Source organism: Oncorhynchus masou, chromosome 9, assembly GCF_036934945.1.
Source record: "Oncorhynchus masou masou isolate Uvic2021 chromosome 9, UVic_Omas_1.1, whole genome shotgun sequence".
In the NCBI taxonomy this organism is placed as follows: Eukaryota; Metazoa; Chordata; class Actinopteri; order Salmoniformes; family Salmonidae; genus Oncorhynchus; species Oncorhynchus masou.
The window spans coordinates 46406871-46432288 of record NC_088220.1 but is presented as its reverse complement, the minus strand read 5'-3'; the positions used below and the strand labels follow the sequence as shown (position 1 = coordinate 46432288).

The window sequence follows — 25418 nt, the reverse complement described above, 5'->3', positions numbered from 1 at the left end:
AAAAACAGCCCCAAAGCATGATGTTTCCACCCCCATGCTTCACAGTAGGTATGGTGTTATTTGGATGCAACTCAGCAATATTTGTCCTCCAAACACGACGACTCGAGTTTTTACCAAAAAGTTATATTTTGGTTTCATCTGACCATATGACATTCTCCCAATCTTCTTCTGGATCATCCAAATGCTCTCTAGCAAACTTCAGACAGGCCTGGACATGTACTGGCTTAAGCAGGGGGACACGTCTGGCACTGCAGGATTTGAGTCCCTGGCGGCGTAGTGTGTTACTGATGGTAGGCTTTGTTACTTTGGTCCCAGCTCTTTGCAGGTCATTCACTAGGCTCCCCCGTGTTGGTCCTGGGATTTTTGCTCACCATTCTTGTGATCATTTTGACCCCACTGGGTGAGATCTAGCGTGGAGCCCCAGATCGAGGGAGATTATCAGTGGTCTTGTATTTCTTCCATTTCCTAATAATTGCTCCCACAGCTGATTTCTTCAAACCAAGCTGCTTACCTATTGTAGATTCAGTCTTCCCAGCCTGGTGCAGGTCTACAATTTTGTTTCTGGTGTCCTTTGACAGCTCTTTGGTCTTGGCCATAGTGGAGTTTGGAGTGTGACTGTTTGAGGTTGTGGACAGGTGTCTTTTATACTGATAACAAGATCAAACAGGTGCCATTAATACAGGTAACGAGTGGAGGACAGAGGGGCCTCTTAAAGAACAAGACATCTTGCTTGTTTTTCCACCATCATTTGCAAATTAATTAATTAAAAATCCTACAATGTGATTTTCTGGAATTTTTTTCCTCATTTTTATCTGTCATAGTTGAAGTGTACCTATGATAAAAATTACAGGCCTCTCTAATCTTTTGAAGTGGGAGAACTTGCACAATTGGTGGCTGACTAAATACTTTTTTGCCCCACTGTGTGTGACTAACAGAAATTGAATAATGAACAAAGGGGGGTCAAAATCAAAAGTAACAGTCACTATCTGGTGTGGCCACCAGCTGCATTAAGTGCTGCAGTGCATCTCCTCCTCATGGACTGCACCAGATTTGCCAGTTCTTGCTGTGAGATGTTACCCTACTCTTCCACCAAGGCACATGCAAGTTCCCGGACATTTCTGGGAGGAATGGCGCTAGCCCTCACCCTCCGATCCAACAGGTCCCAGACGTGCTCAATGGGATTGAGATCCGGGCTCTTCGCTGGCCATGGCAGAATACTGACTTTCCTGTCTTGCAGGAAATCACACACAAAACGAGCAGTATGGCTGGTGGCATTGTCATGCTGGAGGGTCATGTCAGGATGAGCCTGCAGGAAGGGTACCACATGAGGGAGGAGGACGTCTTCCCTGTAACACACAGCATTGAGACTGCCTGCAATGACAACAAGAAGTCCAATGATGCTGTGACACACCGCCCCAGACCATGACTGACCCTCCAAATCAATCCCGCTCCAGAATACAGGCCTGTGACGCTCATTCCATTGACGATAAACGTGTATCGACCATCACCCCTGGTAAGACAAAACCACGACTCATCAGTGAAGAGCACTTTTTGCCAGTCCTGTCTGGTCCAGCGACGTTGGGTTTCTGCCCATAGGTGACATTGTTGCTGGTGATGTCTGGGGAGGAACCGCCTTACAACAGTCCTACAAGCCCTCAGTTCAGCCTCTCTCAGCCTATTGCAGGCAGTCTGAGCACTGATGGAGGGATTGTGCATTCCTGGTGTATCTCGGGCAGTTGTTGTTGGCATCCTGTACCTGTCCCGCAGGTGTGATGTTCGGATGTACCGATCCTGTGCAGGTGTTGTTACACGTGGTCTGCCACTGCGAGGACAATCAGCTGTCCGTCCTGTCTCCCTGTATTGCTGTCTTAGGCGTCTCTCAGTACGGACATTGCAATTTATTGCCCTGGCCACATCTGCAGTCCTCATGACTCCTTACAGCATGCCTAAGGCAGTAAAAAGTTTCAGAACTGTGACCTTAGTTGTCTACTGTCTGTAAGCTGTTTGTGTCTTAACGACCTTTCCACAGGTGCATATTCATTAATTGTTTATGGTTCATTGAACACGCATGGGAAACGGTGTTTAAACCCTTTACCATGAAGATCTGTGAAGTTATTTGTATTTTTACAAATTATCTTTGAAAGAGGGTCCTGAAAAAGGGATGTTTCTTTTTTTTGCTAAGTTTAGCAACGACCTGGGGTATAGTTACATGGGAAAGGGCATGAATGAGACAATTGGAAACTATCCATGCCTGCACTTGTAAATACACCATTTTGCAATTCCCTTACTGTAATTTAACAGTGCATAATAGCGTAATTGTCTTGGGCTGTAAAGCAATTCTATGTGAGATATATATAAAAAAATATGTATAAAAAAACCTAAATATAATATGATTAAATAATGTTTCCTAGTGTTGAAAATTCAACTACCATAGTTGCTAACTAAAATGCTATTTGTTACCAAAAATTATATTTGAATGTTTGTGGTTATTGAGCCTATGCTAGGAGAGCCAGTGAACCATCGTGCCCCCTCCATCCACCTGCAAGAATATAGCCAACTTGATATTTTATTTTAAGTTCAGATTTTTCACTTGTGTAGAAAGTCAGGGTAGGGATTCGTCAAAGGATCCAATTCTGAGGAACTCTCCCCACTATCACCACTGAGTCGATTGTTGCTATTCCACCAACATCGTATAAGGGGAAATGATTGGATCCTCGGTGCATGGTAGTCCCTGCAGCTTTAGCTCATACAGCACATACTTGTCTCTCATCGCACAAAACAGGCCGACCTACTCAGAAAATGCCAGGAAATAGTCAATATCATGACTTTAGATTGATAAGGAGTATAATTGGGTAAAACCATCACAGAGATTTAGCGAGAGAGAGGAAGAGAAAGAGAGAGAAAGTAGGGGAATGTGCACTGTTTTGAGGAGATAGCAGTAAGCTGAAAAATGTATCATCTTCAAGGTGGGAATGAGGGGCTTGCTTGGAAGAAAAATGAAGTTCTGCAGGATCTATGCTATGTATCCTTACACTACACAAGTGGATGCAACTGGATGTCTGATGAAAGTATTTCAAACTCATCAGCCTAAAAAATAGTTGCAATGGGATTAAACTCAGGGGGGGGGTATTTTATTAGTACAGGTATGCTGAGAGGCCATGTGGTGGCTAACATTGCATGGAAGGATATTTTCCACATCATCACCCTGGAGACTTGAGCGATCGCTCACCGTCAATTACCTGGGCAAGGCCAGAAGTGCCCAGGCAGAGGAGAGTTTCTTGGGGTGCTGCTGAGGTGGCACACCTGCGTCCGGAGCTGGATCAGGGGCTACATTAGTCATGTTTGCAGTTGCTAAGCACCACAGGCCTCTGTGGATCATTTAACCTTGAAACGGGCTGTCTCAACTCAAAGATATTCCTCTAGCATGCCGGGGTCGTTAACTAGACCACCGATTAGATCTTTAGCTCTTGCAACGTATGTTAATTAATGTCTACGGTTTATGTATGTAAAAAAAATGAAGCTGGCTCCTTTTTCAGCATTTTGTTTAGGTATCACAGTATTTTGCATGCATTCTCCACCATATGTGACGATTTGCTAGCATAATGACATTGTAATAGTATTTTGGTCTACTATTAATATCCATAGACTGAGTAAACAAATTGCATTAATTAATAATGCAATATTCTGTCTGAAAGTAGAAGGCCAACAAGGAATGTCCCATGGAAAAAAGGATGACAGCAAGCGTTCCTCCTTCTATCTAAATTCCTGTTGTTGACTAGCATCCCTTGCTGTAAATGCAATGCCCTTAGCGGCTTGCCCAATCGAACTGGCATTACCTGCTGTTGCACGTCATCTCCTGACCTCCCTTAGAAATTGCGTTAGGCATTTGCAAACTGAATTACAGCCTGATGGAAACCGTCAAATGTGTCACTGTGGGTGTAAAAGGTTGTGCCGGAGACATTGATTCAGACTAACTTTGATTAGATGGTGAAGATGATTTCATTTTTTTCAGTGGGTCTGCTGTCAACTAATGTGGATGGGAGTGGCACACACTCTTTTATGAACGAGGAGTGTTTATCAAATCCTGCAGATCTGGGAGAAATGCACTGGTTTCAGAAAGAGATCAGCATACTGTTTGGGGAGAGAGAAATGCTGTCACACCAGTTATCTTCTCAGGGAGACGGTGGTAGTGAAAGTGATTAGAATGCTTCACATTGATATCATTCCTCTCTGGTGAGACAAACATTCTGGGAAGGTTTACATAATATTGCACACAGGTTTCAGTTCACTTCCAGCTGTCAGTGAAGCCTTAAGTAGGTCAAACAGAACTGATACGGTATGAGTACTAGCTGCCTACGTGTGTTTTTCTATGATAACAACTCATGGGATATGTTACGGGTCATGGGCCATGGGTCATGGGTACTATGCTATAGAATTTCACTTGTGCCATGGCCATGAGAACATACAGTACCTTCAGGAAGTATTCAGACCACTTGACTTTTTCCATATTTTATTAGGTTACAGCCTTATTGTAAAATGTATAAAAATATTTTTTTACACACAGTACCCCATAATGACAAAGCAAAAACAGGTTTGTAGAAATTGTTGCTAATTTATTCAAAATAAAAATACAGAAATATCACATTTACATAAGTATTCAGACCCTTTACTCAGTACTTTGTTGAAACGCCATTGGCAGCGATTACAGCCTCTAGACTTCTTGGGTATGATGCTACAAGCTTGGCACACCTGCACTGCATTTGAGGAATTTCTCCCATTCTTCTCTGCAAATCCTCTCAAGCTTGTAGGTGAACCTTCGCACCAGTCTGAGGTCCTGAGCATTCTGGAGCAGGTATTCATCAAGGATATTTCTGTACTTTGCTCCGTCCCTGCCTTGATCCTGACTAGTCTCCCAGTCCCTGCCGCTGAAAAACATCCCCACAGCATGATGCTGCCACCACCATGCGTCACCGTAGGGATGGTGCCAGGCTTCCTCTAGATGTGATGCGTGGCATTCAGGCCAAAGAGTTATATCTTGATTTTCATCAGACCAGAGAATCTTGTTTTTCATGGTCTGAGAATCTTTAGGCGCCTTTCGGCAAAATCCAAGTGGGCTATCATGTGCCTTTTAATAAGGAGTGGCTTCCGTCTGGTCACTCTACTATAAAGGCCTGATTGATGGAGTGTTGCAGAGATGGTTGTCCTTCCGGAAGGTTCTTTCATCTCCACAGAGGAACTCTAGAGCTCTGTCAGAGTAACCATTGGGTTCTTGGTCATCTCGTTGCTCATCTCGTTGCTCCCCCGATTGCTCAGTTTGGCTGGGCGGCCAGCTCATGGAAGAGTCTTGGTGGTTCCAAACTTCTTCCAATTCTGCCCCTGAACAGGCAGTTAACCCACTGTTCCTAGGTCGTCATTGAAAATAAGAATTTGTTCTTAACTGACTTGCCTAGTTAAATAAAGGTTAAAAAAAGAATGATGGAGGCCACTGTGTTCTTGGGGACCTTCAAAGCACAGGATGCACCTAAGCTCAGTTTTGAGTCTTATGTAAATAAGGTATTTCTGTTTTTGTTTTTCAAATACATTTGCTAAAATTTTGAAAAACCTGTTTTCGCTTTGTCATTATGGGGTATTGTGTGTAGATTGCTGAGGATTTTTGTTTATGGAATCCATTTTAAAATAAGGCTGTAACGTAAGAAAATGCGGAAAATGGAAAGGGGTTTGAATACTTTCCGAAGGCACTGTAAGTATGGGAAAACATAGGGAAAACATGTTTAACGTGTCGCATTGACACTAGGGATGACATTTAAAATGCAATTCTACCAAGTGTTTTTCACATAATGGAACTGGAGAAGGAAATGCTTTGCTAGTTAGAGAAATTGACAAAAAGCTGTTCCTTTGGATCATCTGACAAAATGTTTATTTAGCTCTGGCTCTTAGACCTGGGACAAAACAACAACTGTGCAAAATGAATAATGCATAGGAGGAAAGTAATTATATTTCTCAATGCATTTCAGTTCTATTCAATATACCGTAATGTGTGACAGCTGAGTCCTACACAAGATATAGTCCTCTTGGTTGGCCACCACAGTAAGGAGAAAGATAAACCACTTTTTGCCAGCTAATGAAACATGATTTCATCATCCACTCATGGTCAGAGTCATAATTACATTTTTATAGATGTCAACAACATACAGTAAGGTCATCCTTGAGTACTAAAACAATAATTGAACCATTTAAATTAACATAACAAAATCAAATTGATCATTTAGAATAACATTCTTAAAACTTCTCTTGGTTAGGGTGCAGTATTTTGAAGTTTGGATGACAAACGTGCCCAAAGTAAACTGCCTGTTACTCAGGCACAGAAGCATATATGCATATGCATGGTACTATTGGACGGAGAACACCCTGAAGTTTCTAAAACTGTTAAAATAATGTCTGTGACTATAACAGAACTAATTTGGCAGGCGAAAACCTGAGGAAAATCCATCCCGGAAGTGGGATCTTTTTGATGTGAGTTGTTTTCCATTGAACTCCAATTGACTATGTTATGGGTTAGGGCCCAGATTGCAGTTCCTATGGCTTGCACTAGATGTCAACAGCCTTTAGACAAGCTTACAGTCTTGTATTTTGTAAAAGGACAAATTAAAATACCTTTTGGTCAAAGGACAGGGGAAGAATGCAGAGCTGCTTTGCGCGCGTGACCAATAGCGAGCGGTTCGTTGTTTTTCCATTCTATTGAAAACGTTATTGTCTTGTTGAAATACTATTGTTTATTTAGACAATAATTAAACCTGAGGTTTAATTATAAACATTGTTTGACATGTTTTGATGAACTTTACCGGTACTCTTAGGATCTATTCGTCTGCCTCTTTTGACCGCCCTGGAGCCAGTGGATTACTGAACAAAACGCGCCAACAAAACTGAGTTTTTGGGACATAAAGAGGGACTTTATCGAACAAAACAAACATTTATTGTATAACTGGGAGTCTTGTTAGTGCAATCGTATGAAGACCATCAAAGGTAAGGAATTAATTTTATCGCTATTTCTGACTTTTGTGACTCCTCTACTTGGCTGGAAAATGTTTGTATGTTTTTGTAAGCGGGGCGTTGTCCTCAGATAATCGCATGGTATGCTTTCGCCGTAAAGCCTTTTTGAAATCTGACACAGCGGCTGGATTAACAAGAAGTTAATCTTTAAACCGATGTATAATGCTTGTATATTTTATGAATGTTTATTATGAGTATTTCTGTATTTTGAATTATGCGCTCTGCAATTTCACCAGATGTTGGCCAGGTGGGACGCTACCGTCCAGCAGCTTAGACACCATAGGAACATAAATCAGTAGAGAGAATCAATACACTCTTCCCAACAGTGATGTACTCTACTGGCACTACGCCTGACATCAGTGTTACCCTGTCCAGAGTTATATTTCAACATGCCGTTGTTCTCTTTCTAGTACCCTTTCTAGTACACTATCTTGCCAACCCAAACCAAATTGTACTGACTCGGATAGCTTCATCTCACATTATTATTTTTAGCACAGTTCCAGCAACAATAGTGGATATGTAACCAGGCCAGCTAAGTTATGTTTGGCTCGGTTCAGCTCAGTACAGCTTGGCATTGCTCAGCTCGGTTTGGCTCAGTAGTGTGAAAGGCTCACTAACTGTCCTCCAGTAGCTGCACTAACTCCTCTTTCTGACACTTCCTGGCCAGGTATAGGGCTGTGCAGCCTGTCGAATCCTTACTAATCATCTCTGCCCCGTTCAATAGCAGGGCTTTGGTAATGAGAACGCTGCCATTCTGGGCAGCCAGGTGTAACGGGGTGGCCTGGCTGTTGTTCTGAGCGTTGACGTTGGCCCGATGCGTGATAAACTGGAGCACACTGGGGAAAAGCCCACCATTACACTCCAAGTGGAGTGCCGTCCAGCTGCTATCCTCTGCCACGTTGGGATTGGCCTTAGCCGCCAGCAGCTTGGACACCACATTTTCCTGCCCCTGGTGGCAGGCCAAGTGGAGGGGCGTCCAGCCGCCCTTCCCTGGCAGGTCCACAGAGCCCTGGTGAGCTTCCCCTTCAGCGCAGCCAAGTGCATTGGCGTCCAACAGTGGGGTCAGGGATCGCCCCATTGCCCAACAGCAACCTGCTGATGCCCATGTGTCCATTGAGGGCAGCGAAGTGTAAAGGGGTGTAATGCCAGTTGTCCAGGGAGTTGACCGGCACCAGCTTTCACCAGCTGCCTGGCCACCCTGTTGTGGCCCTCCTCGGCAGCCAGGTGTAGAGCGGTGGTCAGGGAGTCCCGTTGTGGTCAACTCCCTTACTGAGCAGGAGCTTGGCGATGGTGAGGTGGCCGTACACACTTGCCACGTGAAGCACCATCCTCCCACGGAGCTCCTTGCACTCGTCGGCGCTCCCCAGCCATGTAAGAAGGAGACGCACAACGTTCTCATGGCCGTTAGCCATGGTTTATTAAAATGTGACTGAATTTGCATACAAGTTGGCTTTATCTAAAGAGAGACAAGGCTTTCCTCCTATGCATTATTCATTTTGCATAGTTGTTGTTTTGTCCCAGGTCTAAGAGCCAGAGCGAGATAGACATTTTGTCACATGATCCAAAGGGACAGCTTTTGTCAATTTCTCTAACTAGCAAAGCATTTCCTTCTTCAGTTCCCACCTGAAGGGTTGGTGAGTGAGCACGTGGATTTCTTAATGGAGATATAATTAAAATGAAGCGTTAATAGTAGTCATCATAATAGCAGCACATCAACAAGTTAATGTTATTAATGGAGTAGTTATTTATCACCTTGACATGTAACAGTTAGCTATTGATATTCTGCAGAACATTTTCTGTCCCATGTATTGGAGATGCACCAGATGTACATGTGACCGGAGCTAAGGAGAACTGTTTATAAGATGCACACATTATGACATTATCATGGGCTTCTTTTAAATTCACATGGGAGAGCAAACCGTGAGAGACAGAGAGAGAGAGAGAGAGAGAGAGAGAGAGAGAGAGAGACAGAGACAGAGACAGAGAGCTTTCTATCTGTTATCCCAACATTGATGGATGGTTCTGTATTTGTTATCTCAACATTGATGGTGGATTCTGTATTTGTTATCCCATCATTGATGGAGGATTCTGTATTTGTTATCTCAACATTGATGGTGGATTCTGTATCTGTTATCTCAACATTGATGGTGGATTCTGTATTTGTTATCCCAACATTGATGGTGGATTCTGTATTTGTTATCTCAACATTGATGGTGGATTCTGTATTTGTTATCTCAACATTGATGGTGGATTCTGTATTTGTTATCTCAACATTGATGGTGGATTCTGTATTTGTTATCACAACATTGATGGTGGATTCTGTATTTGTTATCTCAACATTGATGGTGGATTCTGTATTTGTTATCTCAACATTGATGGAGGATGCAGCACTGAGCACTCACTCTCCTGCAGCTGGGCGACAGCATGGTATAATCAGGTGAGTGTGTCTTTTCCCCGTTGCTACATCCACCTATTCCCAGGACATCACTCAGAGCTTCTGTCTTTCGAACAGTATCTGGAAATAAAGAAACAGACAAAGAGGTTTGCATGTTGATAACAGAATCTCAAATTGCTGCATGCATCCGTCATTCTCAAAATGGTTAACAAGATGTGTACAAGTGTGAATATTGTAATTTATTCATTTAGAATTCTGTTCAAACATTAGTGTTTTTGATCTTGGGAAAGACTGATTATAAAATCCATGAGGCACTATAGTTTTATGAAAACGTTTCACAATGTACAAGACAATATTCAAGGGCCCAAGAAAAATCACACTGAAACAAACGTACACTTTTGTTTATACAGAATTAAGGTGTCCATTTTATGATAGAGAATGCAAATAACCTATTCTTATGCATAATAATGCTGTAATATGGAAAATATAGGCTTACTGGCTCAATAGAGGAGGGGATGATAATGCAGCTAATCAAATTGTGGTTGTAACAAAGTTTGATGCATAAATCAAATCCCACCGATATGCTTACAGGACCGGAAAATTGTTGCTAATTTCGATGCGGCAGTGTTTGCATACATATGGTGTTCGTTAGTATTCATTAACATGGCACTTTAAATCCTCTGCCTTTAATTGAATCCTAACTAGGTGACCTGCAGCTCCTGTAAATGATCCAATCTTATCCGAGTTCATTTTAGAATATTACAACAAGGCATCTCACATCAATAAGCATTACAGTGAGCAGAGCATATGCTCTCCGAGTCTCTCGGAGTCTCCTCAAAGTCTAAGATCAGAAAGCTTACAGTCTACAAGCCCCGGACAGGATAATTATGATCTTTAATAGAAACAGATGCAGAGTTACTGAGTGCTGTGCAATTCAGGTCAGAATGATGGTAAAAAAAACACTTGGTAAATAAACTACCGGTAATTTACCAAATGTACCATCATTTTCTGTAATTAACAGGTAATCTATGGCAATATGTGGTAACTTTAGTCATTTTTACTTTAATAATAAAATGTATTCATATACACTACCGGTCAAAGGTTTTAGTACACATACTCATTCAAGGCTTTTTCTATATTTTTTGCTATTTTCTAAATTGTAGAATAATAGGGAAGACATCAAAATTATCAAATAACACATATGGAATCATGTAGTAAGCAAAAAAGGGTTTAACAAATCAAAATATATTTTATATGTGAGATTCTTCAAATGGCCACTCTTTGCCTTGATGACAGCTTTGCACACTCTTGGCATTCTCTTACATGATTCCATATGTGTTATTTCATCGTTTTGATGTCTTCACTATTATTCTTCAATGTAGAAAATAGTTTTTTAAAAATTAAAAGAAACCTTTGAATGAATATGTGTTCTAAAACTTTTGACCGGTAGTGTAAAAAAAAAAAAAACTTTAGTAAATAGACCATATGGTTCAAGAGAATATTGCCTAATTAATTGAAAAAGCATCTAATCAACAATGTCATTATTTTCAAATATCTCTGTCATGCCCTGACCTTAGAGCTTTTTTATGTCTCTATTTTGGTTTGGTCAGGGTATAATTTGGCATTCTATGTTCTTTTTTCTGTTTTTGTATTTCTTTGTTTTTGGTTCTCAATCAGGGACAGCTGTCTATAGTTGTCTCTGATTGGGAACCATACTTAGGTAGCTTTTTCCCACATTGTTTTTGTTGGTAGTTAATTTCTGTTTAGTGTTTGCACCTTACAGGACTGTTTCGGTTATTATCTTTGTTATTTTTGTTATAGTGTTCAGTTTAAATAAAGAAAAGTAAAATAAATACAAGTGTGTAAAAAATATAAAGGATTTTTTATACTGAAACACACAAATGGTTTTCACTATGTTGATGGGTTATATTTAGGATAATGTTTTACAGCTTTGTCATTCCATTTCTTTATCTTAAAATCATCTTATGTTGTATTTTTTACATGTGATGAAAATCCGTGTAGGTAAATAGGCAGAATCTACCGCACACCCAAAACTGAATAGTGAAGGTGCTGGAAGCAAAATGCATAACTTGAGAAACAGGAAAAAGTATCAAACTTCCAGTCAGATACAAATACATTTTAATAGAGCCTAAGCTTTCAGTCAGTTGACCTTCATCAGAGCATTTCTCCACAAACAATAGTGGGACAGGTTAAGGCCACGCAGTGGGCCAAAGATAATTACAGACACCAGTGATAATCTGATATACCTAAAAAGGCCACTAGATGTCTTGTGATGAAAATTCCATAAACTCTTTGAAATTTACCAAAATTCTGGTAGTTTACTGTTAAATTTGTAAAGTTACCAGTAATAGACCCTCCCTTTGCAACCCGTCTGAGGATCTGGCCTCAGCCAGTGTAAGATCAGCCAATCGTTTACTGAACAAAGACCACACAACATGTTCAACCATATTGTGTCATTCTCCAACAGATGGGCTTGCCTTGTTTTGAAGAAACAATGCGCTGGAGCACTCACATGGGTAATGTGTGGGCTTAAAATGTTTATTTTTCTTTGAAAAGTTAAGCCTATGGCACATGGAGACAACAAAGGCTATTCATAATTTCCTTCTTGACTTTTAGTGATTACAAAGTGGTGGCCATTCTGTTTCTATACTGTTTCTGATAATAACACAGTGTGGCTATTCTCCCCCTTTTGCTGTCTCCAATATAGGATTGTTTTGTTGTTGTTTGCTGTTTGGTATGGCGAGGGACACACAATGTTATCTTGACCGATCTCAGATCGTTTTGTATGCCTGGCATTGATGACAATGACCATAGGAGTTGGTTGGCTGTAGGTAGCCCAGAAGCCTGGCAATGGAAAAATGTGGACTGAATTGGCTACTGGAGGGCTGCTGGTTTCAGATCATTACTATTGTGCCATTGAGTAAAAGTGAAGTATTACCTGAGAAGTCGGCCTCTCTCTGGGATCCTGATCCCAGCATCGTTGCATTATTGTGATCATCTGCTCACTTTTGTGTGGTTTGTCATCGGGGATCTTTTCCACACCTGACCTTTTACCTGTATCACAGGAAGATTTTCATTCAGATAAGAAATCATTTGAAAAACATGACCTCTCAAAGTAAAATGTGATTATTAGCTTGTATAGTTTAACCTCTTACACTTATGGTGGCGCTATTTCATTTTTGGAAGAAAAACGTTCCCGTTTTAAACAAGATATTTTGTCACAAAAAGATGCTCGACTATGCATATAATTGCTACTGTTCGAAAGAAAACACTCTGACGTGTCCAGAAATACAAATATCTTCTCTGTGCGTGCCCTAAAACGTGAGCTTCAGGCAAAACCAAGATGACTTGGCATCCAGGAAATGACAAGGATTTTTGAGGCTCTGTCTTTCATGATCTCCTTATATGGCTGTGAACGCAAGAGGAATGAGTCTGCCCTTTCTGTCGTTTCCCCAAGGTGTCTGCAGCATTGTGACGTATTTGTAGGCAGATCGTTGGAAGATTGACCATAAGAGACCACATTTACCACGTGTCCGCCCGGTGTCCTGCGCCGAAATTGGTGCGCAAAAGTCACCTGCCAGTATTTTTCCATGGGGCACAGAGAGAGAAGCAAGCTTCCACGAACTGCATGTCAATGAAGAGATATGTGAAAAAACACTTTGAGGATTGATTCCAAACAACGTTTGCCATGTTTCGGTCGATATTATGTAGTTAATCCGGAAAAAGTTTCAAGTTTTAGGTGACTGCATTTTCGGTTCGTTTCGGTAGCCAGGCGCAATGTAGAAAACGGAACGATTTCTCCTACACACAGACGCTTTCAGGAAACACTGCGCATTTGGTATGTGGCTGGGAGTCTCCTCATTGAAAACATCAGAAGCTCTTCAAAGGTAAATGATTTTATTTATTTGGTTATCTGGCTTTTGTGAAAATGTTGCGTGCTACATGCTACACAAAATGCTATGCTAGCTTTGCATACTCTTACACAAATTAGTCACTTTCTATGGTTCAAAAGCATATTTTGAAAATCTGAGATGACAGTGTTGTTAAGAAAAGGCTAAGCTTGAGAGCAAACGCATTATTTTAATTTTATTTGCGATTTTCAGAAATCGTTAACGTTGCGTTATGCTAATGAGCCTGAGGCTTAGTCACAATCCCGGATCCGGGATGGGGAGTTTCAAGAGGATCAACCTGAACATTGTCAAACACTACCGTTTCTGTGATTCAAAAAGAAAGAAGGGATACATGAATCAGAATGTATTACCACTACTCACATTTCCCACCTTGATAAGGTTCTTCTGGGTCAGTATTTCCCACATAACAACAGAGAAGCTAAATTAAAACAAGGAACACGTAATACCAGATAATGTGTATGTGGTTCTTTGCCCATGTGTCTAATTACACTGAAGAAAAATATGAATGCAACATGCAACAAATTCAAAGATTTTACTCAGTTATGGTTAATTTAAGGAAATGCGGTAATTGAAATACATCCATTATGCCCTAATCTATTGATTTGACATGACTGGGAATACAGATATGCATCTGTTGGTCACAGATACGTTTTTTTTAAAGATAAGGGCGTGGATCTGAAAACCAGTCAGTATCTGGTGTGACCACCATTTGCCTTAAGCAGCACAACACAATGGGTGACATGTCTGGTGAGTATGCAGGCCATGGAAAAACTGGGACATTTTCAGCTTCCAGGAACAGTCTTTGCGACATGGGTGATGGCGGCAGATGAATGGCATGACAATGGGCATCAGGATCTAGTCACGGTATCTCTGTGCATTCAAATTGCCATCGATAAGATACAATTGTGTTTGTTGTCCGTAGCTTATGCCTGCCCATGCAATAACCTCACCACCACCATGGGGCACCCTCTTCACAACATTGACATCAGCAAACCACCCGCCCATACAACTCTATACATGCTGTCTGCCATCTGCCTGGTACAGTTGAAACCGGGATACATCCATGAAGAGCCTACTTCTCCAGCGCACCAGTGGCCATCAAAGATGAGCATTTACCCACAGTTTCATCAGCTGTCCAGGTGGCTGGTCTCAGACGATCCTGCAGGTGAGGAAGCACGATGTGGAGGTCCTGGGCTGGCGTGGTTACACATGGTTCTGTGGTTTCCGAGGCTGGTTGGACATACTGCCAATTTCTCTAAAATGATGTTGGAGGTGACATATGGTAGAGAAATTAACATTAAATTCTCCGGCAACAGCTCTGGAGGACATTTCTGCAGTCAGTATGCCAATTGCACACTCCCTCACAACTTGAAACATCTGTGGCATTGTGTTGTTGACAAAACTGCACATTTTAGAGTGGACTTTTATTGTCCCCAGCACAAGGTGCACCTGTGTAATAATCATGCTGTTTAATCAGCTTCTTGATATGCCATACCTGTAGGTGGATGGATTATCTTTGCAAAGGAGAAATGCTCAGTAACAGGGATGTAAACAAATTTGTGCAGACATTTTGAGAGAAATACGATTTTTGTGCATATGGACATTTTCTGGGATCTTTTATTTCAGCTCATGAAACATGGACCAACACTTTACATGTTGCGTTTATATTTTTGTTAAGTGTATATTGAATCTAAATTACATGATCAAAGATAATACATTATTAGAAATTAATATTGAAAAAAATCTATGACTTATAGTCAGTGTTAATTATAGTTATAGTTTGTATGTATTACTTCATACACTAGGGAATTTGTCTGCAGAGAGGGAGAATACTAGCCTATTGACACAGTTATATAGTGGGCCTATGTGTGAGTTTGTAGGAATTCACCCTTGGCAACTACCTTACCTGTAAACATCGAACTTGGTTCCCGATGCTCAGGGCACAGGGTAAAAGTCTCTGGAGGTATGTAGCAAATGTTTCCTCTTGCCATCAAATTCTCAATTAACTCCTTCTTGCTCCCAACCTCCCACTTAATTAAGTCAAAAACTGAAATCTTTGGAGGGAAATTTTCTTCATACTGATAATCATTAGCATGTACCACTGAACTCTTATTGAAATGTAACCCTACACGTTTTAATGTTTGCATGCCTAATTAAAAAAAGAGTCAAGAGATCATTAATGACTCTCGTCTCTCTCATTACACTTTAAAAAAAGTTATAGCTGCTTTAACGGCATATCGGCGTCTCTAAAGAGCTATCCTCACCTTGATGTGGAGGTGATTGTCTAGATGGATGCTTGAAGGCTTGAGGTTCAGGTGGAGAAGTGGAGGGTTCATGTTGTGAAGGAAGTTCATGCCCGTGGTGGCCTCGTGAATCGTCTGGAACTTCTTGGGCCACACCAACGCGTGGCTGGTGAGGAGATGATCCATGGAGCCATTACTCATGTACTCCATCACCACGGCGGGAAGGTCATTACACACCCCGTTGATGTACTTGAATGTCACTTTCTCCATCTTGGCCTCCTCTATCATTCTCCTACAAACAAAGAAAAGACAAGTGTAAGAGGGAGTTGACAGGTTTTTTCACACCTGAGCAGCCTCAACAAAAATGTTTCTGTTGTCATTTTCAATCTTTCAAATCGAACACATTTATTTTCCCGATATTTAGACCAACACTGCAAACTGCTACTTATCCAAACACCCAAATGAGCTCTCTTTAGTGATTGTTATTCTATTCAAAACTGGCAATTAAATGATGTGATTTATTGGTTGCTCTGTTCTAGAGTATATCCTGTCATAAAGCCACATTAACAATACATGTAGAAACTGATGCCAGTGAGGATGGTTTCGAAGCTTTTCAGGGCACAATTTCCCCTCCAAAGCTTGAGTTTCACTCTGTAAACCTGGCTGCGTTCCGTCACCTTAATCCAGTCAGCCTCAGTCATCCTTCTTGAAGATCCTGAACTTCTCGATGCCCCCGCCAACACCATCCATGGGGGCAGAGCTCCTCCTGTGTGTCACAACACCGTCTCTAATCTCACATAAACCCAGATTAATTTCTCCGTGGGGTCTCCTTTATCCATGAAATGTGTAGACAAGTACCGAGGAGGCGATGCAGCGAACAAGTGTATCGAAGACTCAAATGTGGGAGGAGTCATGTCACTGCTTGTTTGCATAGCAATGTAACAACCGGTTTCCACTGCCTGACAAGAAAATTGCTTAGGTTCCCATCAGACAGCAGGAAGGAAACCTGATAAAGGTTTAAAGCTCTGATACCTGGTATGCTGTAGTGTATATACTCACTCAAGTGCTATGATGAGCTTTAATGCATGATGTGTTTGACAGTATTTGACATCAGAGTATCAATCATTCACAATAGAGACATCCATAATGATATGTATCCATATATGGATAATCATAGCCATTTTCTTCTCAGTTCTTAGAGGGTATCCAAAGCAATCCATCCAAACAGATATTACAGTGTGATAAATCTATTGTACAGTACTGTAGGTTTGGGGTCTGCGATCAGGCCAGATGAATAAAGAAGACCGTCTGAAGCTCTGTCTAAGCCGGGGAGGTGGGGAATACCGCTGAGCTACAGTGCATTTGGAAAGTATTCAAACCCCTTTACTTTTTCTACATTTTGTTATGTTACTGTCTTATTCTAAAATGTATTAAATCATTTTTTCCCTCATTAATGTACACACAAAATCCCATAATGACAAAGCAAAAACTGTTTTTTAGAATTGTTTGCAAAGATATATAAAATATATTTATATATATTTAATTTACATAAGTATTCAGACCCTTTACTCAGTACTTTGTTGAAGCACCTTTGGCAGTGATTACAGCCTCTAGTCTTCTTTCTTTGGCATTACAAGCTTGGAACACTTGTATTTGGGGAGGTTCTCCCATTATTTTCTGCAGATCCTCTCAAGCTCTGTCAGGTTGGATGAGTAGCTTTGCGACACAGCTATTTTCAAGTCTCTCCAGAGATGTTCAATGGGGTTCAAGTCCAGACTCTGGCTGGGCCACGCAAAGACTTTCAGAGACTTGTCCCGAAGCCACTCCTCTGTTGTCTTGGATATGTGTTTAAGGTTATTGTCCTGTTGAAACGTGAACCTTTGCCCCAGTCTGAGGTCCTGAGCGTTCTGGAGCAAGTTTTCATCAAGGATCTTTCTGTACTTTGCTCCGTTAATTTTTCCCTTGATCCTGACTAGTCTCCCAGTCCCTGCCGCTGGAAAACATCCCAACAGCATGATGCTGTCACCACCATGCTTCACCGTGGGGATTGTGCCAGGTTTCCTCCAGACGTGACGCTTGGCATTCAGGCCAAAGAGTTCAATCTTGGTTTCATCAGACCAGAAAATCTTGTTTCTCATGGTCTGAGAGTCATTTTGGCAAACTCGAAGCGGGCTGTCATGTGCCTTTTACTGAGGACTGGCTTCCTTCTGGCCACTCTACCATAAAGGCCTGATTGTTGGTGTGCTGCAGAGATGGTTGTCCTTCTGGAAGGTTCTCCCACCTCCACAGAGGAACTCTGGAGCTCTGTCAGAGTGACCATTGGGTTCTTGGACACCTCCCAGACCAAGGCCCCTGCCAAGGCCCTTATCCCCTGATTAGTTTGGCTGGGCTGCCAGCTCTAGGTAGCTCCAAACTTTTTCCATTTAAGAATGATGAAGACCACTGTGTTCTTGGGGACCTTCAATGCTGCAGTAATGTGTTGGTACACTTCCCCGGATCTGTGCCTAGACAAAATCCTGTCTCGGAGCTCTACGGACAATTCCTTCAAACTCATCGCTTGGTTTTTGCTCTGACATGCACTGTCATTTGTGTGACCTTATATAGACAGGCGTGTTTCAAAAAAATCTAAAAACCTTTGTCATTATGGGATATTGTGTGTAGATTGATGAGGGAATAACTGTTACGATTTTCTTTCCGTCGAAGGAGAGTCGGACCAAAATGCAGCGTGGTATCTTTGATACATGTTCAATGACGAAGAAAAAACGAACAATACAAAAACAACAAACGGAACGTGAAAACCTATACAGCCTATCTGGTGACAACAAACACAGAGAGAGGAACAATCACCCACGAAATACTCAAAGAATATGGCTGCCTAAATATGGTTCCCAATCAGAGACAACGATAAACACCTGCCTCTGATTGAGAACCACTCCAGACAGCCATAGACTATGCTAGATACCCCCACTAAGCCACACACCCAACACCCAACAAGACCCCAAGACAAAACACACCACAATAAACCCATGTCACACCCTGGCCTGACCAAATAAATGAAGACAAACACAATATACTTCGACCAGGGCGTGACAACAACATGAGAATAAGACTGTAACGTAACAGAATGTGGAACAAGGGAAGGGGTCTGAATACTTTCCGTAAGCACTGTATTTAACCCCTTATTTTTGTCACTAAGCAGTCTCCATATAGACTTCCAATTTTTTGGGACTGGTACCGGGGACCTTCAGACGAGTCTTGTGAGGCCTGTGGGAGTCCTAGAGCAAAACCGACATGTACGAGTCTCACAGTTCCATATATGTGTCATAATAGTTTGTAGGCTAAACCATTCTGAGTGTTCCTACATAGCCGGATGTGGTGAATTGAGACACATCCAATGCAAAAAAAAAGGATACAGTATCTCTATCTTAAATTGATAGATTTTTATGGGGATTTTTTTGATTATGGTAATTCGATTTTGCGGGGGCGCTGACATTGACCTTAGGGAGATCATTATGGGAAATTGTGTACGCAGATGAAAAAATGTACCTCACTTGACACTTGATTGCCAGCAGTACTCTACTTTATGATTATGGAAATAGCTTCATCTTTAACTTCTTATGGCTGCAATCCCGTTAACGGGAGCGATTAGACAACAGCCAGTCAAAGTGTAGGGCGCCAGTTTCAAAACATCAAAAATCTCATAATAAACATTCCTCAAACATACATGCCTCTCATACCATTTTAAGGCTATTCTCGTTGTTAATCCCACCAATGTGTTTGATTTCAAATATGCTTTTCAGCAAAAGCACTACAAACGATTATGTTCGGTCTCCACCAAACCACAATAAGCACAGCCATTTTCCAGCGAAATATAGCATTCACAAAAAGCAGAAATGGAGATAAAATTAATCACTAACCTTGAATTATCTTTATCAGATGACACTCATAGGACTTCTTGATACACAATACATGCATGTTTTGTTTGATAAAGTTTATATTTATATCAAAAAATCTGAGTTTACATTGGCTTATTAGATTCACTGTATCTGGAATCAGGGCAATGGCTCTTTTGAGAAAAGAGGGGTTATCAATGTTGGGCCCATAGATATTTAGATATTTAGTAGAGTTACAGAAGTAGAGTGGATCTCTCCTATTACGATCACATAACGACCCTCTTTATCCGCAATAGTGGTTTTATGTAGAAAGGGAATTCCTTTCCGTACCAGAATCGCTGTGCCTCTCGTTTTGGCGGAGAAGTTAGTGATACACTTGCCCCACCCACCTACATTTAAGTCTGCTTTGAGAATAGTTTTTCAGATGGGTTTCTTGCAAAAATATAATATCAGACGAGAGTGCTTTCAAGTGGGCTAGGACCTTGTCTCTCTTAATTGGTTTGTTTAAATCCTTGACATTCCAGGAAGTGAATGTAAGCCCTGCTCTCCTCTCATTTGTAGTTCATATGGTGGCCTACATAAAATGTAACTCAATAAAAAGGTAAGAAAGGGCACCAAAACCATCACGATCAGCATATGTAGCACCTACACCCGAGCAGTATCCAACAAACCCCTCCCCCCCGGCAAGCACCTTCACTCTCCACCCTGTCCCCCTACTTTCCCCAACATTTACCCCCCCATCAACCCATATTTAACAGGGATACACAAATAGGAGAGGAGAAAAAAATAGAAAAATAAAAATAATAAACACATTGTTTGGCCGATGCCAAAAAAGCATGGCGCGACCTCGAACAAGAGATAAAACAAAAATAAAATCCTAACTATACGTTCACCTCTCACTATCCTAGAACTTCTACTAACATATGAACTGAGGAGGCTCCCGCGAATAAAGTTTCCAATTAGCATCTAATAAACCTAAACAGAATAAGTTGCAACTTAAACATATTGCGCACTTAAGCGTCATCTTGGGTCAATCCCTGAGATAAGCAAGATATAGCCTCACAAGATTATATTACTAAGCAATGCCGTTCTAAACATAAACCATCAGCAACCGGTATAGACAGCAGTACATTTACATATTGTGAGTTAGGAGATCGGAACAAGGATTTTGCTAAATTAAACGTACCCCAATCAAAAAATCAAAACAATTTAATTAAATTTAAAAAATGATATATATACATATTATTACATTATATCACTAAAGTGAGTACACGCCTCACTTTTTAAAAATGTATATTTGAGTATATCTTTTCATGTGACAACACTAAAGAAATGACACTTTGCTGCAATGTAAAGTAGTGAGTGTACAGCTTGTATAAGTGTAAATTTGCTGTCCCCTAAAAATAACTCAACACACAGCCCTTAATGTTTAAACCGCTGGCAACAAAAGTGAGTACACCCCTAGGTTAAAATGTCAATATTTTATTTTTGTGTGGCCACCATCATTTTCCAGCACTGCCTTAATCCTCTTGGGCTTGGAGTTCACCAGAGCTTCACAGGTTGCCACTGGAGTCCTCTTCCACTCCTCCGTGACGAAATCCCAGAATCCATCACCTTCACCTTTACCTTTACCCCCTTCTTTAGCAAGGCAGTGGTCGTCTTGGAGGCGTGTTTGGGGTCGTTATCATGTTGGAATACTGCCCTGCGGCCCAGTCTCCGAAGGGAGGGGATCATGCTCTGCTTCAGTATGGCACAGTACATGTTGTCATTCATGGTTCCCTCAATGAACTGTAGCTCCCCAGACCAGGCAGCACTCATGCAGCCCCAGACCATGACACTCCCACCACCATGCTTGACTGTAGGCAAGACACACTTGTCTTTGTACTCCTCAACCTGGTTGCCGCCACACACGCTTGACACCATCTGAACCAAATAAGTTTATCTTGGTCTCATCAGACCACAGGACGTGTTTCCAGTAATTCATGTCGTTAGTCTGCTTGTCTTCAGCAAACTGTTTGGGGGCTTTCTTGTGCATCATCTTTAGAAGAGGCTTCCTTCTGGGACAACAGCCATGCAGACCAATTTAATGCAGTGTACGGCGTATGGTCTGAGCACTGACAGGCTCAACCTCTGCAGTAATGCTGGCAGCACTCATACGTCTATTTCCCAAAGACAACCTCTGGATATGATGCTGAGCACGTGCACTCGACTTCATTGATCGACCATGGCGAGGCCTGTTCTGAGTGGAACCTGTCCAGTTAAACCACTGTATGGTCTTGGCCACCGTGCTGCAGCTCAGTTTCAGGGTCTTGGCAATCTTCTTATAGCCCAGGCCATCTTTATGTAGAGCAACATTTATTTCTTTCAGATCCTCAGAGAGTTCTTTGCCACGAGGTGCCATGTTGAACTTCCAGTGACCAGTCAGTATGAGGGAGTGTGAGAGCAATGACACCAAATTTAACACACCTGCTCCCCATTCACACCTGAGACCTTGTAACACTAACGAGTCACATGACAACGGGGAGGGAAAATGGCTAATTGGGCAAGATTTGGACATTTTCACCTAGGGGTGTACTCACTTTTGTTGCCAGCGGTTTAGACATTAATGGCTGTGTGTTGAGTTATTTTGAGGGGACAGCAAACTTACACTGTTATACAAGCTGTACACTCACTACTTTACATTGCAGCAAAGTGTCATTTCTTCAGTATTGTCACATGAAAAGATATACTCAAATATTTACAAAAATGTGGGGGGTGTACTCACTTTTGTGATATACTGTATATACACACATATACACACACACATATACATACATATATATATATACACATAAATATATACATACATACACACACACACACACACAGACACACACACACACACACACACACACACACACACACACACACACACACACACACATATACACATTCATACACACATACATACACACATATACATATATACACATTCATACACACATACTGTCAGGGGGTGAGTGTAGCTGGTGCATGGAAGTCAGGCGCAGGAAAGCAGAGGTGAGTGGACAAAGCACTTTACTAAGGCAATCATTTGCACAGAATGCAACTGCGTCACAAAACAAATGCCCAACGAACAAGTGAGGTAGCACAAAGTACAAAAACCCAAGTACAAAGTACCGTCTGCCACAAAGCACGGGTAATAAACAAAACCCGGCAAAAGCCAGCCCGGAAGCGTGCCAACCTTGACAATAAACAATTTCACACACAGACATGGGGGGGAACAGAGGGTTAAATACACAACAAGTAATGAGGGAAATGTAAACCAGGTGTGTGGGAAAACAAGACAAAACAAATGGAAAATGAAAGGTGGATCGGTGATGGTTAGAAGACCGGTGACCTCGACCACCAAACCCCGCCTGAACAAGGAGAGGGACCAACTTAGACACATATATATATATAGATATATATATATAACTATACACACACATACACAAATATTCATACCCCAGAATAATATTTAATTTAATTATAATTTAATTTAAAATATACATACACATACATAATAATACTAAAATGCTAAGAGATAAAATAATAATAAAGTACAAATAATAATTATATGTACACACACCTACACAGACACAAGCACCACAGAGGGCTGGTGGGAGAGCGGCTCACGGCTATGACAAAGGCAGAACTTGCTATCCAGGTGTCTGCCCCTTCCCAACCATCACCCCCAGTCCCCTGCAAGCAATAAATAAATGGTATGGTAATAAGAATAATGTAAGGATTGAAAAATAAATAACAAAACAAAACAAAAATGGGGGAATATAAGTATATCCACCTGAAAGTGTCAATGATCAAACCTGGAAGGCCTCCCAAACAGGCATCGCTCTGAACCCAGCCGGAATGAAAGTGAAACTAACGTTAAATGAGAGCTCTGACCGCCCTCCATTGGTTGGCTCAGCGTCTTACATGTTCGGTAGCCCTTACATATTACATGTTCAGTAGCTCCGTTATGGTATAGTATGGATTCGAGTCCATGAGCAGACTCTAACACACAGTGACAAGGCGCTCTAACCCGTACGGGGGATTGGTGTATATTCCCGGACAAACTTCTCTGCGTTCAGAACCGAGGAGAGCCAAATCTTCTCACCGGAAGACGTGGTGATTCTGAGTCTTGCAGGGAAGAGCAAGGCTGGTCGAAGATGCAGTTTGTAGAGTTTGGTCGTGACATCTCTGTAGCCGGCACGATGCTTTGCCACATCAGGCGCATAATCCTCATAGACACGGTAGGGATGTCCTTTAAGTAACAGGTTACCCCTCATTCGAGGATAAGATCCTTGGTCTTGAAACTGTAACAATATATGATTACTGGACAAGGATATGCACGGTCCAGCTGGGGAACCGAAGCCAAAACATTTACATTTTACATTTACATTTAAGTCATTTAGCAGACGCTCTTATCCAGAGCGACTAACAAATTGGTGAATTCACCTTCTGACATCCAGTGGAACAGCCACTTTACAATAGTGCATCTAAATCATTTAAGGGGGGGTGAGAAGGATTACTTATCCTATCCTAGGTATTCCTTGAAGAGGTGGGGTTTCAGGTGTCTCCGGAAGGTGGTGATTGACTCCGCTGTCCTGGCGTCGTGAGGGAGTTTGTTCCACCATTGGGGGCCAGAGCAGCGAACAGTTTTGACTGGGCTGAGCGGGAACTGTACTTCCTCAGTGGTAGGGAGGCGAGCAGGCCAGAGGTGGATGAACGCAGTGCCCTTGTTTGGGTGTAGGGCCTGATCAGAGCCTGGAGGTACTGCGGTGCCGTTCCCCTCACAGCTCCGTAGGCAAGCACCATGGTCTTGTAGCGGATGCGAGCTTCAACTGGAAGCCAGTGGAGAGAGCGGAGGAGCGGGGTGACGTGAGAGAAACTTGGGAAGGTTGAACACCAGACGGGCTGCGGCGTTCTGGATGAGTTGTAGGGGTTTAATGGCACAGGCAGGGAGCCCAGCCAACAGCGAGTTGCAGTAATCCAGACGGGAGATGACAAGTGCCTGGATTAGGACCTGCGCCGCTTCCTGTGTGAGGCAGGGTCGTACTCTGCGGATGTTGTAGAGCATGAACCTACAGGAACGGGCCACCGCCATGATGTTGGTTGAGAACGACAGGGTGTTGTCCAGGATCACGCCAAGGTTCTTAGCGCTCTGGGAGGAGGACACAATGGAGTTGTCAACCGTGATGGCGAGATCATGGAACGGGCAGTCCTTCCCCGGGAGGAAGAGCAGCTCCGTCTTGCCGAGGTTCAGCTTGAGGTGGTGATCCGTCATCCACACTGATATGTCTGCCAGACATGCAGAGATGCGATTCGCCACCTGGTCATCAGAAGGGGGAAAGGAGAAGATTAATTGTGTGTCGTCTGCATAGCAATGATAGGAGAGATCATGTGAGGTTATGACAGAGCCAAGTGACTTGGTGTATAGCGAGAATAGGAGAGGGCCTAGAACAGAGCCCTGGGGGACACCAGTGGTGAGAGCGCGTGGCGAGGAGACAGATTCTCGCCACGCCACCTGGTAGGAGCGACCTGTCAGGTAGGACGCAATCCAAGCGTGGGCCGCGCCGGAGATGCCCAACTCGGAGAGGGTGGAGAGGAGGATCTGATGGTTCACAGTATCGAAGGCAGCCGATAGGTCTAGAAGGATGAGAGCAGAGGAGAGAGAGTTAGCTTTAGCAGTGCGGAGCGCCTCCGTGATACAGAGAAGAGCAGTCTCAGTTGAATGAACATCCGATCCCATTGCATCCCTCAATAGCTTGGCGAAGAAGTCGGTGGGGCGAGAGCCAGCCTCCACCCCCTCTGCCAGACCAACAACGCAAAGGTTATGACATCTGGATCGGCCCTCCAGGTCAACCACTTTCACAGAAAGCCTCTG

At 42.3% G+C, this 25418-nt stretch overlaps 1 pseudogene; it reads right to left on the bottom strand.

Annotated features, from left to right (window-relative positions):
• Positions 1 to 7663: 7663 nt before the first annotated feature.
• Positions 7664 to 16370, bottom strand: LOC135545010 (ankyrin repeat and protein kinase domain-containing protein 1-like; annotated as a pseudogene).
• Positions 16371 to 25418: the final 9048 nt, after the last annotated feature.